General features: G+C 39.8%; 1 protein-coding gene across 2 annotated transcripts in view; it reads left to right on the top strand.

The window, feature by feature from the left end:
- FBXL7 (F-box and leucine rich repeat protein 7) overlaps positions 1 to 13,380 on the top strand; it is a 431,780-nt gene that overhangs the window by 24,921 nt on the left and 393,479 nt on the right. The window lies entirely within an intron of this gene.

Raw genomic sequence — 13,380 nt, 5'->3', positions numbered from 1 at the left:
CTTTAAAATGAGAAAAGTGCTTAGCTCATAGGGCAATGGTGAGATTTTTAAATGGATTAAACATTCCCAAAGTGAATTGAAAGTTCCTGGCACCTCCTAAGTTTTACAAGTGTTAACAATTCTTTATTTTTATTCATTTTGGTACATCTTTATGTCAAAAAGTCATGGAACTATTTCTCTTGGACAATACTGGGAAGGCATCTGTCTTAAAATCTTTTTCTTTTTCAAATAGTTATTAATGAATACGAATCTAAACTTTTCTATTTAAAAAATCCCTAACAATGGTTTCGTTTTATTGTGATACCTTAGTCCTGGACTCTACCTTCTCTAGGATGTCTTGGTCATGTTTTTCTGTTTTGCAAATGAGGACATTGAAGCTGGAGAAGTGCAATCACCTATGCACGGGTACACAAGTTAAGTTAAGTGGTTGAGTTGTACCTTAGCCAACTTATCTTGCTTTCCAGGATAGGGCTTTTTCCTCCACACGTCTGCATTGCTGTGTGTGTGGGGGGGGTGGGTGGTATAAATACTCATATACATATCCATACATACATATACACACAGGCATGCATCTGTAGCCAAGAACTGTATTGTATGAGAGAAGGCGATATTCTTATATTTAAGAGGAGTCCTCGAAATGTGATAAGAAGAGACTTTTGAACAATTCGAGCTTTGTCAATATGGATCCCATGTTAAAGATTCCAGCCTATGGCATCTCTCTGACTCACCTCTGAAAATGAACAGCCTCTTCCCTGCAAAGTATTGCACAAGATTATTTGAAGTATTATACAAGCACTACATATGCCTCCTGCTGTTAAAGAGCTCTTGGTTTTGCAGAGGACACACACTCATACACAGAGATGGGGACCAGTTCTGAGCATGAAGTCACCCATCAGAAAGTAAAATACTGTTCTGTGTCCTTGTTGAAAATGATGTGGGAGTGATGAAAGACATGGGGGGAATGAATGAGGTCATCTGCAATGGTAGGGTGGGGTGAAAGAGGGACTTCTGCAAGGGGAGCCTGGGTTTTGAGTTAATGTGTGAGGTCAGAGGGACTTTGACTTGGCAGAGAGGATGAGCAACATTTCCTGCCAGGGGGACGCAATGTGTGATGCAGGAGGCTGGGTGGGGGTAAGTTCCAATTGTAGGGAATGGCTGGCAGGGTTGGTGGGCTGGCGCAGTGATCCTGGGCATGGAGGATATGAGAAGAGTCCACACAGATTACCTCACTCACTTCTCAACAGAAACCCTCCTGAGGATTCTGTGTCAGGGTAGCTCATTCACATACACCTTGTCTGGGAAGAAAAGGAGAGTGCCTGTTTGTGGGGAACGAGAATTCCAAAGGCGTCTTTCGGTTGCCCTTAAAGCTTTGGTTAGCATCCAGTCCTGGGAGCAATGATGAAGAAGCCATTTAATCAGTGTAAAACAATGAGTATCTCATGTCAGAATCTCAAAACAATTAGAGCCCTTATTCAAAACAGACTGGGGGTACTCAAAGGAACATGGCAAGTGCTTGCTGTTCCACTAGAGGGAAGCCTGCTGAAAAATAAAAGTCCACAAATAGAAGAGGAAAGTGCCTGCGTAAAAGGAAACTCTGGCTAAATGAAGAGAATATGAGCACATCATCCTCTGGAAGGGGAAGCCTCATAATCATTAAACCTGGACTGAGAGAATTAAGGGGTCTAAAAGTTTATACCTCATTTTAGACTGTTCTGAGCACAACTTGTTGCTTCCTGGTGCCTGTGAGGATCATCTATGGCAAGGATGGATTTTGGCCTTCCTAGAAAGTCCTTGAAACTGTTGTAAACTTCTTGGAGTGCTTACAATGTCGGGCTCTCCGTGTCATTCATGGGTTTGTTTCAAAATGAATCTCCATTCTTTCGAGGTTGGGTGGGGTTGGCCTAAGTCTTGCTCACTGTTCGCATTGTAGTAGTTCAGTTGGTTTATGGACCTTCACCCATGGTGACTTGTCCTTTTAGACCAGTACACCTAGAATAGAAAACGTACACTGTTTTGTTTCTCTCCATTTTCAGCTTTTGTTTTGTTTTGCTTTTAAGCTAACTTGAGCTTAAAGTAACTAAATGTAAAGTGAGATTCTTGTTAAGTAAGCATTCATCAGTAATGTCAGGTATAATAAGACTATTAGGTCTTTTCACTGCCCTACATTTAATTATTATAGTCGAGTATCATAATCCCTAAATTTAAAACAGCTGAAAGAGTCAACTGAGGAAGAAAATGAAGTATCTGTGATGGCGATTTTTTTCTTATTATTAGCTTGACAAATGTTAAAATATTTGTCTCCGAGAGTTAGCATATACTAGAAATTAACGTTTTCAATATTACTGTGCCATGATGATTTTTAAATTCAGTTCATCAGAGATTAAAACTAACGTGTTTTTAAAGACTTGTGGCTTATCTATAGCCAACTGGTGGAGTATTTGGAGACAGAATTTCTCCTTTTACTTTAAAGAGTTTTCTCTAAAATGTTCTAAAATATTTACTGTAAAACATTTAGAGGACATAGGTGAGCCAAAAGTATAAAACTATAATCCCTGTAATCTCACTACCCAGTTATAATCACTGTCAACATCTTAATCCATTTCCTTCCAGTTATATGGTTCATAAGCTTTACTCATAGAATTGCTTTTAGGACATATTAAAAAGGAGTGTCATAGGATCGTAAAGTCGCAGGGAACTGTAGGTCATCTGTACAACCTCTTATCCAAGGAGGAGTATCTTCCATAATACTGCCTTAACTGAACATACCCAATATCTGGACTCTCATATTTCTCCTGTTTCAAGATGCTTCCTGTGTCAGAACAGACCTCTTTTAAGGGTGGAATGTTTTTTAATTCTTCAAATATTCTTCACTGAGAGAAAAGCCGTTCTCTTGACATTTCAACAGTTGACCATCAGAAACAATATCTAACATGTTTATAATTTTCATATATTACAAGTCCTAATGATTTGAATATGCATTTCAAGTTTCTACTTGGTTCCTTCTTCGAGTAAATGTTCCCCTTTCCTCTTCTTTGTTCCTGTATCCTCTTTCTGGTTTTGAAGCCCCAGAATGCATGGCAGACATTGGATAGGAAGAATATCGGGGACCCTCCCTAATCTACTATCTACAGGGAAACTTCTCCTATGGACCCAGGAGTTTCTCTTCAGCTCATTTACATAGGATATAAGTCCCTTTAGCTTTTATTTTCCCCAGAATATCTTATGGCCTAGTTTGGTGGAATCTAGTAGAACATTTATGACTTGACTTCTTACCTTTCCTCACATCTTGGTTCTTACATTCTGTATTGGTCCATTTTCATGCTGCTGATAAAGACATACTGGAGACTGGGTAACTTATAAAGAAAAATAGGTTTAATGGACTCACACAGTTCCATGTGGCTGAGGTGGCCTCACAATCATGGCAGAAGGTAAAAGGCATGACTTACATGGTGGCAGGCAAAAGAGAATGAGAGCCAAATGAAAAGGTAAACCCCTTATAAAACCATCAGATCTTATTAGACTTACTCACTACCACAAGAACAGTATGGGGGAAACTGCTCCCATGATTCAATTACCTCCCACTGGGTCCTTCCCACATCACGCGGTAATTATGAGAGCTACAATTCAAGATGAGATTTGGGTGGAGACACAGCCAAACCATATCACATTCCTAACTGGAAATACTGAAGTCTGAAGGCCGATTTTTTTAAAAATTATTTAGCCTTTAATTGACAAAATTGTATATATTTGTTGCATACTGCATGTTTTGAAATATGTGTACGTTGTGGAATAGCTAAATCAAGCTAATAAACGTGCATGACCTCAAATACTTATTTTTCTGTTATAAGAACACAAAATCTATTCTCTTAGCAATTTTTAAGTATACAATACATTATTATTAACTGTGGTCACCATGTTGTACACTAGACCTCTTAAATGTATTCCTCCTTTCTAACTGAAATTTTGTGTGCTCTGACCAGCATCTCCCCCAGCCCCTGGTAGCCACCATTCTACTCTCTACTTCTGTGAGTTCAAATTTTCTAGATTCCACATGTAAGTGAGATCATGCAATATTTGTCTTTATGTGCCTGGCTTATTGCCCTTAACATAGTATTCTCCAAGTTTATTCGTGTTGTCACGAATGACAGGATTGCATTCTTTTGAAAGGCTGAAGAGTATTCCATTGTGTATATGCCACATTTTCTTTACTCGTCCATCCAATGATAGATACCTGGGTTGATTCCATATCTGGCTATTGTGAATAATGAAAGCTAAGTGTTGTAACCTAACTTCTTATAGTTTTTTAAAGGAATAGTTGCAAGAATATTATCTTTCTTTTATGTTTTTATTGCCTTCCTTCTTAATGCTCAGTTTCCTCTTTTTCTTAACTTGCACTAGTATGTTGAAGTATCCCTTCCACAGATGGTGTTGTATATACTCTTGTTGCCTACAACATCCATATCCCCTGCCATCTTGCTAGAAGTAACCCAAATTGGGGTGGTAGTTTGCCAAGTAAAATAGTTTCCCCATAACTAGGGGTGGCTTCACGGCAGCTGTAACCAAGGAAGTGTATATTGATATCTGTGGGAGTTCTGGGAAAACTTAGCTGACATTGCAGTGTTTGGAACTGTAGCAGGCATTTTGTATCTCTTAGATAATACCCTTGATGATGAAATCTAGCATGCTGGAGAAGATACAGCAGAATGATAGAAACAACTTTGTTCCCTGTGGTAACACTGAGTAGTTGAACTAATGTCAACAATTCCTTACCTCCATACTTCACATTAAGTGAGAAAAATTAACTTGTTTGTATGAGTCATTTTTCATGAGGTTTGCCTTTATATTTTGACAGATGCAGGTGGTTTAAAAAACTATCAACCATCCTGGTTACCCTTCTCTATACAAACTCCATATTGTTAATGTCCTTCTTGGAATACAAAGATAGAATAAGATACCATTTATTGTTAGTGGCTGATACATAATGAGGCTTAGTACATATTTGTCTAGAGAATTAATAAATGAGCCTTATTTGTTCATTAAGGGATCCTAGATCTTGTTCTTAGTATGGTGCATAATTAGATTATGTTGGAGTTTTGGTCAACTAAAGCTTACAGATTCCCAGATAAGTAGATATGTTAGGGCTCCCTAAGAACACCCTAATGTTTGGTGATTCACTAAAAGGACTCATAGGACTCAGAAAAGCTGTTATGGTTATCGTTTATTGTAGTGAAAAAACACAGATTAAAATCAGCAAAGGGAAAAGGTATATGGGACAAAGTTCAGGAGAAATGAGGTACAAGCTTCTGGGTGACCTCTTCCAGTGGACTTGCATGGGAAGAATGTGTTTAATTCCCTAAACAATGATGTGTGACAACATGTACAAAATATTGGCAACCAGGAAAACAACCCATGCTTTGGGGCCAGCTGGGGAAGCCCCATGACCCTGCATGTTTTTTGCAGGTCTGTCATGCAGCCATGTAGCACCTGTAGAACTGATCTTAGCTACTTAGATTGCAGTCCCCCAAAGAAAACACTGGCATTGACCATAAATCACATTCTTAGAATAAACTTACCTGATCACAGTGAGACAGGATAGCTTAAGGTCTTAGGCACAGATATGCCGTAGATCTACAGAACATACACATTGGAAAAGAATCAAAATCAAGTGCATGAAAATATTATCAAGAGCTATCCCTGATCCAAACATGCGCTACTAGCAAAGCTTCGAACAATATGTATGTCCAAAAAAGAAAGACTTGATAAATTCAGTATAGTATAGTATAGTATAGTATAGTATTGTATAGTGTAGTATACTATACTATAGTAATACCATGGAAGACAATAGATTAAAATGAATAAACCAGATCTATTTGTAAAAACAAACATACAAATACACAAAAAAGAGCTACCTCTGAGTAGTGAGATAGGTGATTTATATTTTATTCATCATGCTTTTTATAATTTTTCAAAAATTCACATTAAAATAAAGGACTTATAATAAAAAAGATCATTATGTGTAATGTAGGATGATACAAAGACTTTATATTTACATGAAAGACAACTCTAAAATTTAATGTCAAAATTTGCTAATAGAACCCCTGAGAGACAGCAAGCTGAGTGTTTCAGGAATGGCTGGTTGTTTGGTCTGGCTATATGGCCTGGCCAACTGGCATGGGAGCAGGCTGACTCTGGCCATAAGAGGGCATGTTGAAGACACAACTGTTCAGCTGTCTGTAAATCCTATTACTCTGAGTGGTTTCTTATAATGTAATTTTAATTTCAGTTTTGTAAAAGTTTCGCTCAGGATTTTACCCCATTTAACCTTATTTCCTTTAATTACACATTCAGCTTAGTCATAGTTTAATGAAGCCTACTGTGTACCTGGCACTAAATCCATCCTTGTACACTGCCATTTTTCTCTCCCTCCCCTGCCTTTTCTAGGACATGAACTATATCCAATTTAATTTATATGCTTCCTCTTCTTGCTGTTCCTCTGCAGTGTGGGTTTATGCTTAAAGAAACCCTTTGCTGGTTCAGGATTAAGAGTGTGTGATCATTGATGAATTACTAACATCTCTAAACCATAGTATCTTCAGCTATAAAATGGAGGTAATTTTAGTGAGAATATCATAGGCTTCTGTAATGGTGTCACATGTTATGCATAAAATGTTAACACCATGCTTGGTACACATTGTGAGTGCTGGATAAAAGTTATCTCTTGTTGTTAATGAAATGAAACCATGTGTGCCTGAATATATTTTTACTGAATGTCTGTCATTAACTATGTAGTCATTTACATCTTTTTGCAGTGGCTATTTCTCATACACACTAGAAATGGAGAGCCTTGATTCCCTGAATATTCTTAGCCTGTAATGGCGCTCCCATTTTAATAATATTGCCCTACACCCTTTAAAAACTATTTTGAAGTGAAAAATTAATACTTCCCAAATAACCTGGACCTGAACTAATTGGTTGTTAAGAGGAAGAAGCTGTGACTGAAAGCTCTTTCAACCGCATCTGTTATTCTGAATCAAGCACTTGGATAAAGACCACATTTCTAAGATGATTCCATGAGATTGTATTCTGATGGACAAATTATTGTCTGTATTCATCAGATTATTTCCTTGGCTAAGTTGAAAGGTAAAACAATTTAATTAAGGCTAGATAGAAATCATCCCTTCAAAAACTTTACTGACCAACTGGGACCAAAGATGCCTGGTGGCCAGAAATAAAATGTCAGTGACCGGCATCCTGCCTTATGGACTCTGTTTCTAGCATCATCCCTCAGCATCTGCTCTGATCTTTGGCTGTACCTTCTAGATCCCTAGCCAGAGAACAGAGAACTTTGGCTTCCATGACTTTAAGGAGGAAAATCTGAGTTAAAGAACACTGATTTCACATCAGCACCATGAATCCTGTGCAGCCCAAGCAGTGGCTGTAGTGGTGGATGTATTCAAGAACCACTGGGGCTTCACATTGGCAGAGCTTTGCTGACATATGGGATGTCAGGATGATAAGGATGAAGATGTGAAAGAGTCACAGATGCCTCACACATATTTGATGTGGTTGAATGGTGAGTGGAGTTCCCAGCTACTGAGAGAGGAAATGCAGGGAGAGGATCAAGATTTGGGGCAGGCTAATGTGTTACAGACTTGTTGAGTTTGGGGTGACTGTGGGAGACCTGAATGGGGATATCCAGTGAACATCAAAGTCTGAAGCTTGGGGAGAAATCTGGGCCAGAGAGGTTTGGGAGCATCATCTTGTTGGAAATCACTAGATTACATGACATTGGCCAAAGGGAGCATTTCTTGGTGAATCACACTGTGTGTCTAATCAAACCACACTCTTCTCTTAATGCTCTGCGTACTGTGGCTGTTCCATAAATATTTGGTAAAAATGATGAAAAACTGATTGACTCGTGGGGGCAAATTGTTTTCTTATTTGGGCTCCATAGAAACGACAAAACATTTTTTGTGGTAGGATAAAGAGGGCATGGTGTGTGGTTATGAGTGATATTAAGCATTGTTTACTTGGTGGGGAGCCGAGGGGATTTGTGAATGAGTTTCAGAGAAACTGAAATTAGATACAGAAATGGGTAAAGGAGCCATAATTTTCATCAGATTCTCAAAGAGTCAGGATACTTTATAAAAAAAGAACTGATTGAATCAATGCCTGTTATCCTGAAGGCAAATAAGGGGAATAAAAATCACATCAGAATAACGGAGAAAGCCAGAAAAATCACCTAAACAATGAGGGATCCCAGTTCCTGCGGGCTCTGCTTTTCCTCCCTGTGCCAGTATTGTATAAGATGGGAAGAATTTGGGGTCAAGAGTTTCATAGTGTGGCTTGGCAGAATCAAAGGCCAAAATATGATTAATGCTTGATGTGGATAATCTTGGAAGGATAAGGAATATAGGGAGGATTAGGGTTTTTTCCTAAATCTGGCTACTTTCTAAGCCAGTAGGTTCACTTTCTTGTACACTACAGATAATGAGGCAAAGAAGGATGCTTTGGGGAGGATTGAACAAAACATTCCTAGTTAAAGTGGGAACAGCACCTTTTTCCCCCCTTTTTTGTTTCTTTATTATTAAGTCTGTTTATTACTTAAATGTATTTATGATTTAAGTAGACTTTACATTTTAGAGCAGTTTTAGTTTAACAGCAAAATTGAGCAGAAGGTACAGAGTTTCTGTACATTCTAGACCCCATACGGGCACAGCGTCCTGCACTGTTGACACCCCCCCCACCAGAGTGGTATGTTTGTTACAATCAGTAAACCTACATTGACACATCATTATCACCCAAAATCCATAGTTTACATGAGGGTTCACTCTTGGTGATATACATTCTATGGGTCTTGACAAATGTATAGTGACATTAATCTACTATTAGAGTATCCTGCAGAATAGTTTCCCTGCGCTAAAAATCCTCTGTGCTCTGCCTATTCTCTCCCTAACTCCTTGGCAACCACCAGTCTTTCTGCCCTCTCCATTGTTTTGCGTTTTTCAGAGTGTCATGTAGTTGAAATCATATAGTATGTAGCCTTTTCAGATTGGCTTCTTTCACTTAATAGTATGCATTTAAGGTTTCTTCATGTCTTTTCATGATTTGATAGCTCATTTCTTTTTAGATTTGAATAATATTCCAATATCTGGAAGTACCACAATTTATTAATTCATCTACTGAAGGAAATCTTGGTTGCTTCCAAGTATTGGCAATTACGAATAAAGCAGTTATAAAATCTGTGTGCAGATTTTTGTGTAGACTTGATTTTTCAAGTCCTTTAGGTAAATACCAAGGACTATTATTTCTGGATTGTGTAATTAGAGTTTACATAGTTTTGTAAGAACTGCAAAACTGCCCTCCAAGTGGCTGTACCATTTTGCAGTTCCACCAGCAGTGAATGAGAGTTCTTGTTGCTCTACATCCTTGCCAGTGTTTGGTGTTGTCAGTGTTCTGGATGTGGCCATTCTGATAGGTGTCTGGTTGTGATATGGTTTGGCTCTGTGTCCCCACCCAAATCTCATCTTGAATTGTAATACCCACATGTCAGGGGAGGGACCTGGTGGGAAGTGACTGGATCATGAAGGTAGTTTCACTCATGCTGTTTTCCTAATAGTGAGTGAGTCTCATGAGATCTGATAGTTTAAAAGTGTTTGGCAGTTAACCCCTCACTCTCTCTCCCTATCCTTGCTGTGGCCATGTAAGATGTGCCTTGTTTCCCCTTTGCCTTCTGCCATGATTGTAAGTTTCCTGAGGCCTCCCAAGCCATGCAGAACTGTGAGTCAATTAACCTCTTTTGTTTAGAAACTATCCAGTCTCAAGTATTCTTTATAGTAGTGAAAAAAAGTGAAATAATACAGAAAGTTGTTACAAGGAATGGGGTACTGCTATAAAGATAACCTGAAAATGTGGAAGCAACATTGGAACTGGGTAATGGGCAGAGGTTGGAACAGTTTGGAGGGCTCAGAAGAAGACAGGAACATGTGGGAAAGTTTGGAATTTCCTAGAGACTTGTTGAATGATTTTGACCAAAATGCTAATAGTGACATAGACAGTGAAGTCCAGGCTGAGATGGTATCAGATGGAGATGAGGAACTTATTGTGAACTGGAGTAAAGGTCATTCTTGCAATGCTTTAGCAAAGAGACTGGCAGCATTTTGCCCTGGCCCTAGAGATCTGTGGAACTTTGAGCTTGAGAGAAATGATTTAGGGCATCTGGTGGAGGAAATTTCTAAGGAGCAGAAATTTCTAAGCAGCAAAGCCTTCAAGAGGTGATCTGGCTATTTCTAAAATAGTATGCTCATATGTGTTCACAAAGAGATAATCTGAAATCGGATCTTCTGTTTAAGAGGGAAGCAGAACATAAAAGTTTGAAAAATGTGAAGCCTGACTATATGATAGAAAAGAAAAACCCATTTTCTGGGGAGAAATTCAAGCCAGCCGCAGAAATTTGCATAAGTAATAAGGAGTTGAATGTTAATTGCCAAGATGATGGGGAAAATGTCTCCAGGGCATTTCAGATATCTTCAAGGCAGCCCCTCCTATCACAGGCCCAGAGGCCTAGAAGGGAAAAATGGTTCTGTGGGCTGGGCCCAGGGCCTTGCTGCTCTGTGCAGCCTTGGGACTGAGCATCTTACCTCCCACCTGCTCCAGCTCAGGCTGTGGCTTCAGAGGGTGCAAGCCCCAAGCCCTGGCAGCTTCCACATGGTGTTGGGCCTGCAGGTGTGCAGAAGCTAAGAGTTGAGGTCTGGGAACCTCCACCTAGATTTCAGAGTATGTATGCAAACGTCTGGATGTCCAGGCAGAAGTCTGCTGTGGAGCCCTCACGGAGAGCCTCTGCTAGGGCAATGCGGAAGGGAAATGTGGGGTTGGAGACTGCACATAGAATCTCTCTGGGGTACTGCCTAATGGAGCTGTGAGAAGAGGGACACCATCCTCCAGACCCCAGAATGGTAGATCCATCAACAGCTTGCACTGTGCACTTGGAAGAGCTGCAAGCACTCAATGCCAGCCCATGAAAGCTTCTGTGGTGGCTGTGCCCTGCAGAGTGACAGAGGTGGAGATGCCTAAGGCCTTCAGAGCCCATATCTTGCATCAGTGTGCCCTGGATGTGAGACATGGAGTCAAAGGAGATCATTTTGGAGCTTTAAGATTTAATGACTGCCCTGCTGGGTTTTGGACTTTCGTGGGGCCTGTAGCCCCTTTGTTTTGCCCAGTTAGTCCTATTTGGGATGGGAGCAACTAACCAATGCCTGTACTCTCATTGTATCTTGGAAATAACTAACTTGCTTTTGATTTTACTGGCTCATAGGCGGAAGGGACTTGCCTTGGCTCAGATGAGACCTTGGTCTTGGACTTTTGGGTTAATGATGGAATGAGTTTAGACTTTGGGGGACTGTTGGGAAGGCATGATTGTGTTTTGAAATATGAGAGGGATACGAGATTTGGGAGGGGCCAAGGGCAGAGTGATATGGTTTGGCTCTGTGTCTTCACCCAAATCTCATCTTGAATTGTAATCCCATGTGTTGAGGGGGGGACCTGATGGGAAGTGATTGAATCATGGGGGTGATTTCTCCCATGCTGTTCTTGTGATAGTGAGTGAGTTCTTGTGAGATCTGATGGTTTAAAAGTGTTTGGCAGTTCCTTTCTCTTTGTCTCCCTCCTGCTGCCTTGTAAGTCATGCCTTGCTTCCCCTTCATTTTCTGCCATCATGAGAAGTTTCCTGAGGACTTTGCAGCCATGTGGAACTATGAGTCAATTAAACTTCTTTTGTTTATAAATTACCCAGTCTCATCTATTCTTTATAGCAGTGTGAAAATAGACTGATACAAGTCGTATCTCAGTTTTGTTTTTATTTTGTGTTTTCCTAATGGCATAGGAAGTGAAATATCTTTTGATATGCTTATTTTCCATCTGTATATCTTCTTTGGAGGAGCAGCATTTTTAAGAAGAAGTTTTTGTCTGAGGCGTGAAAACACAGTAGATAGGACACACCAAGACTCCAGACCAAATACAAAGTTTTTAATGAAATTTGAAAAGCCAGTTTTATATAAACCCTTAAACCATTCACTGCATAGAAGCTAAAAAGGATTGCGTTATTGAAGATTAAAAGAGAATACAAAAGTGGATATTCTTAGCAAGAGCCGTTCTTTCCCATCCCCTAGAGGATGGGGTTGGTGAGGCAAGAGAGTATGCACATGCCTCTCCTTTCCCTCAAGGCCATTGAGAAAGCTCCAACAGGACAAATTGTTGTGGTCCCCGAAGGGGGAGGGCTCATAGAAGTATAGGGTTTATTCCCTAGCTATAAATCTCCTTTCTGGCTAGCTACTTCAGTGTGCAAAGCAAAGGAGAGAGTGTGTGGCAAAAAGATGTTGATTATTTCTCAAAGACCTGATGTAAGTCTCCCATGAGCAGGAGCAAGGGGCCACTGGTTTTAGATGGTGTCAAATAGGTTCACCTGGGTTTGACCAGCTCTTGTCAGAAAAACTGGTGGTATCATTGGATCTTTGGGTCATGGAAAGAGTTAGTGGCCAGCTAGAGAAAAGGGCCTCATTTGTATCAAGAGAGCTGTCATGAAAGACCCTGAGCTATGGGGAGGATGTGTACCCCAGATAATCCAGAAAAGTGCCTTAAATATCAACTAGACCCAGGTTTCATCAGTACCAGTCAAATCAGATCTCTTCTGCACGTCTTGTTTCTCTTCCCTGTCGGACTTAGTTCCTTGAATTTTTATCCAGGAGCAGGAGATAAATTCTCCCCTATTAAACACATTCTAAGGGGGTAGTGGAGGACCAAAATAAATTACACTTTGTGAGTCCTGCTTATTCAGTATGCCAGCTACACATTGAAATGGTGACCCAATGAGAAAAACACTTTGAAATGTATAACGACCTACAGGAAAAAATTCCTGATCCCGTTTAATACTGAGAACATGATTTTCTTTTGGAAATAAGTTAACTGATATGATACTATTCTTCATCTGCTAACAGTGAGTAGAAATAGCCCAAATTTTGCTTTTCAATGGTTCGTTATTAGAATATTCAAGTGAGGACTATTATCTTCAGGGGGTGAACAGAAAATGCCAGTAAACCCCTTTTTGTGTCTTGTACACAACACAATTGTATTGGTAGGACTGGAGGAGGTAGAATAGTTGTTTTTTGCTAAATCTTAGGACAGAAATCAACAGATTTAAGTTGACATTGGAAATCAAGTTTTCAAGAAGTTACTGGCATTCATGAGCTCAGAATATTAATGGCAAATGTGCTTTGGGAACCTGATACTCTGTCTTCCTTGTCTCCTGGCAGAGCCTTCTATTTAAAGCTATTTAAATGCATCTGTTCTGATTATGAGCCCTGCTCAGGCCTGTGTGCACTTGGA

This window comes from Gorilla gorilla, chromosome 19 (genome assembly GCF_029281585.2).
Source record: "Gorilla gorilla gorilla isolate KB3781 chromosome 19, NHGRI_mGorGor1-v2.1_pri, whole genome shotgun sequence".
Classification (NCBI taxonomy): Eukaryota; Metazoa; Chordata; class Mammalia; order Primates; family Hominidae; genus Gorilla; species Gorilla gorilla.
The sequence above is the reverse complement of the archived record's forward strand: the minus strand, read 5'-3'. Positions and strand labels throughout refer to the sequence as shown.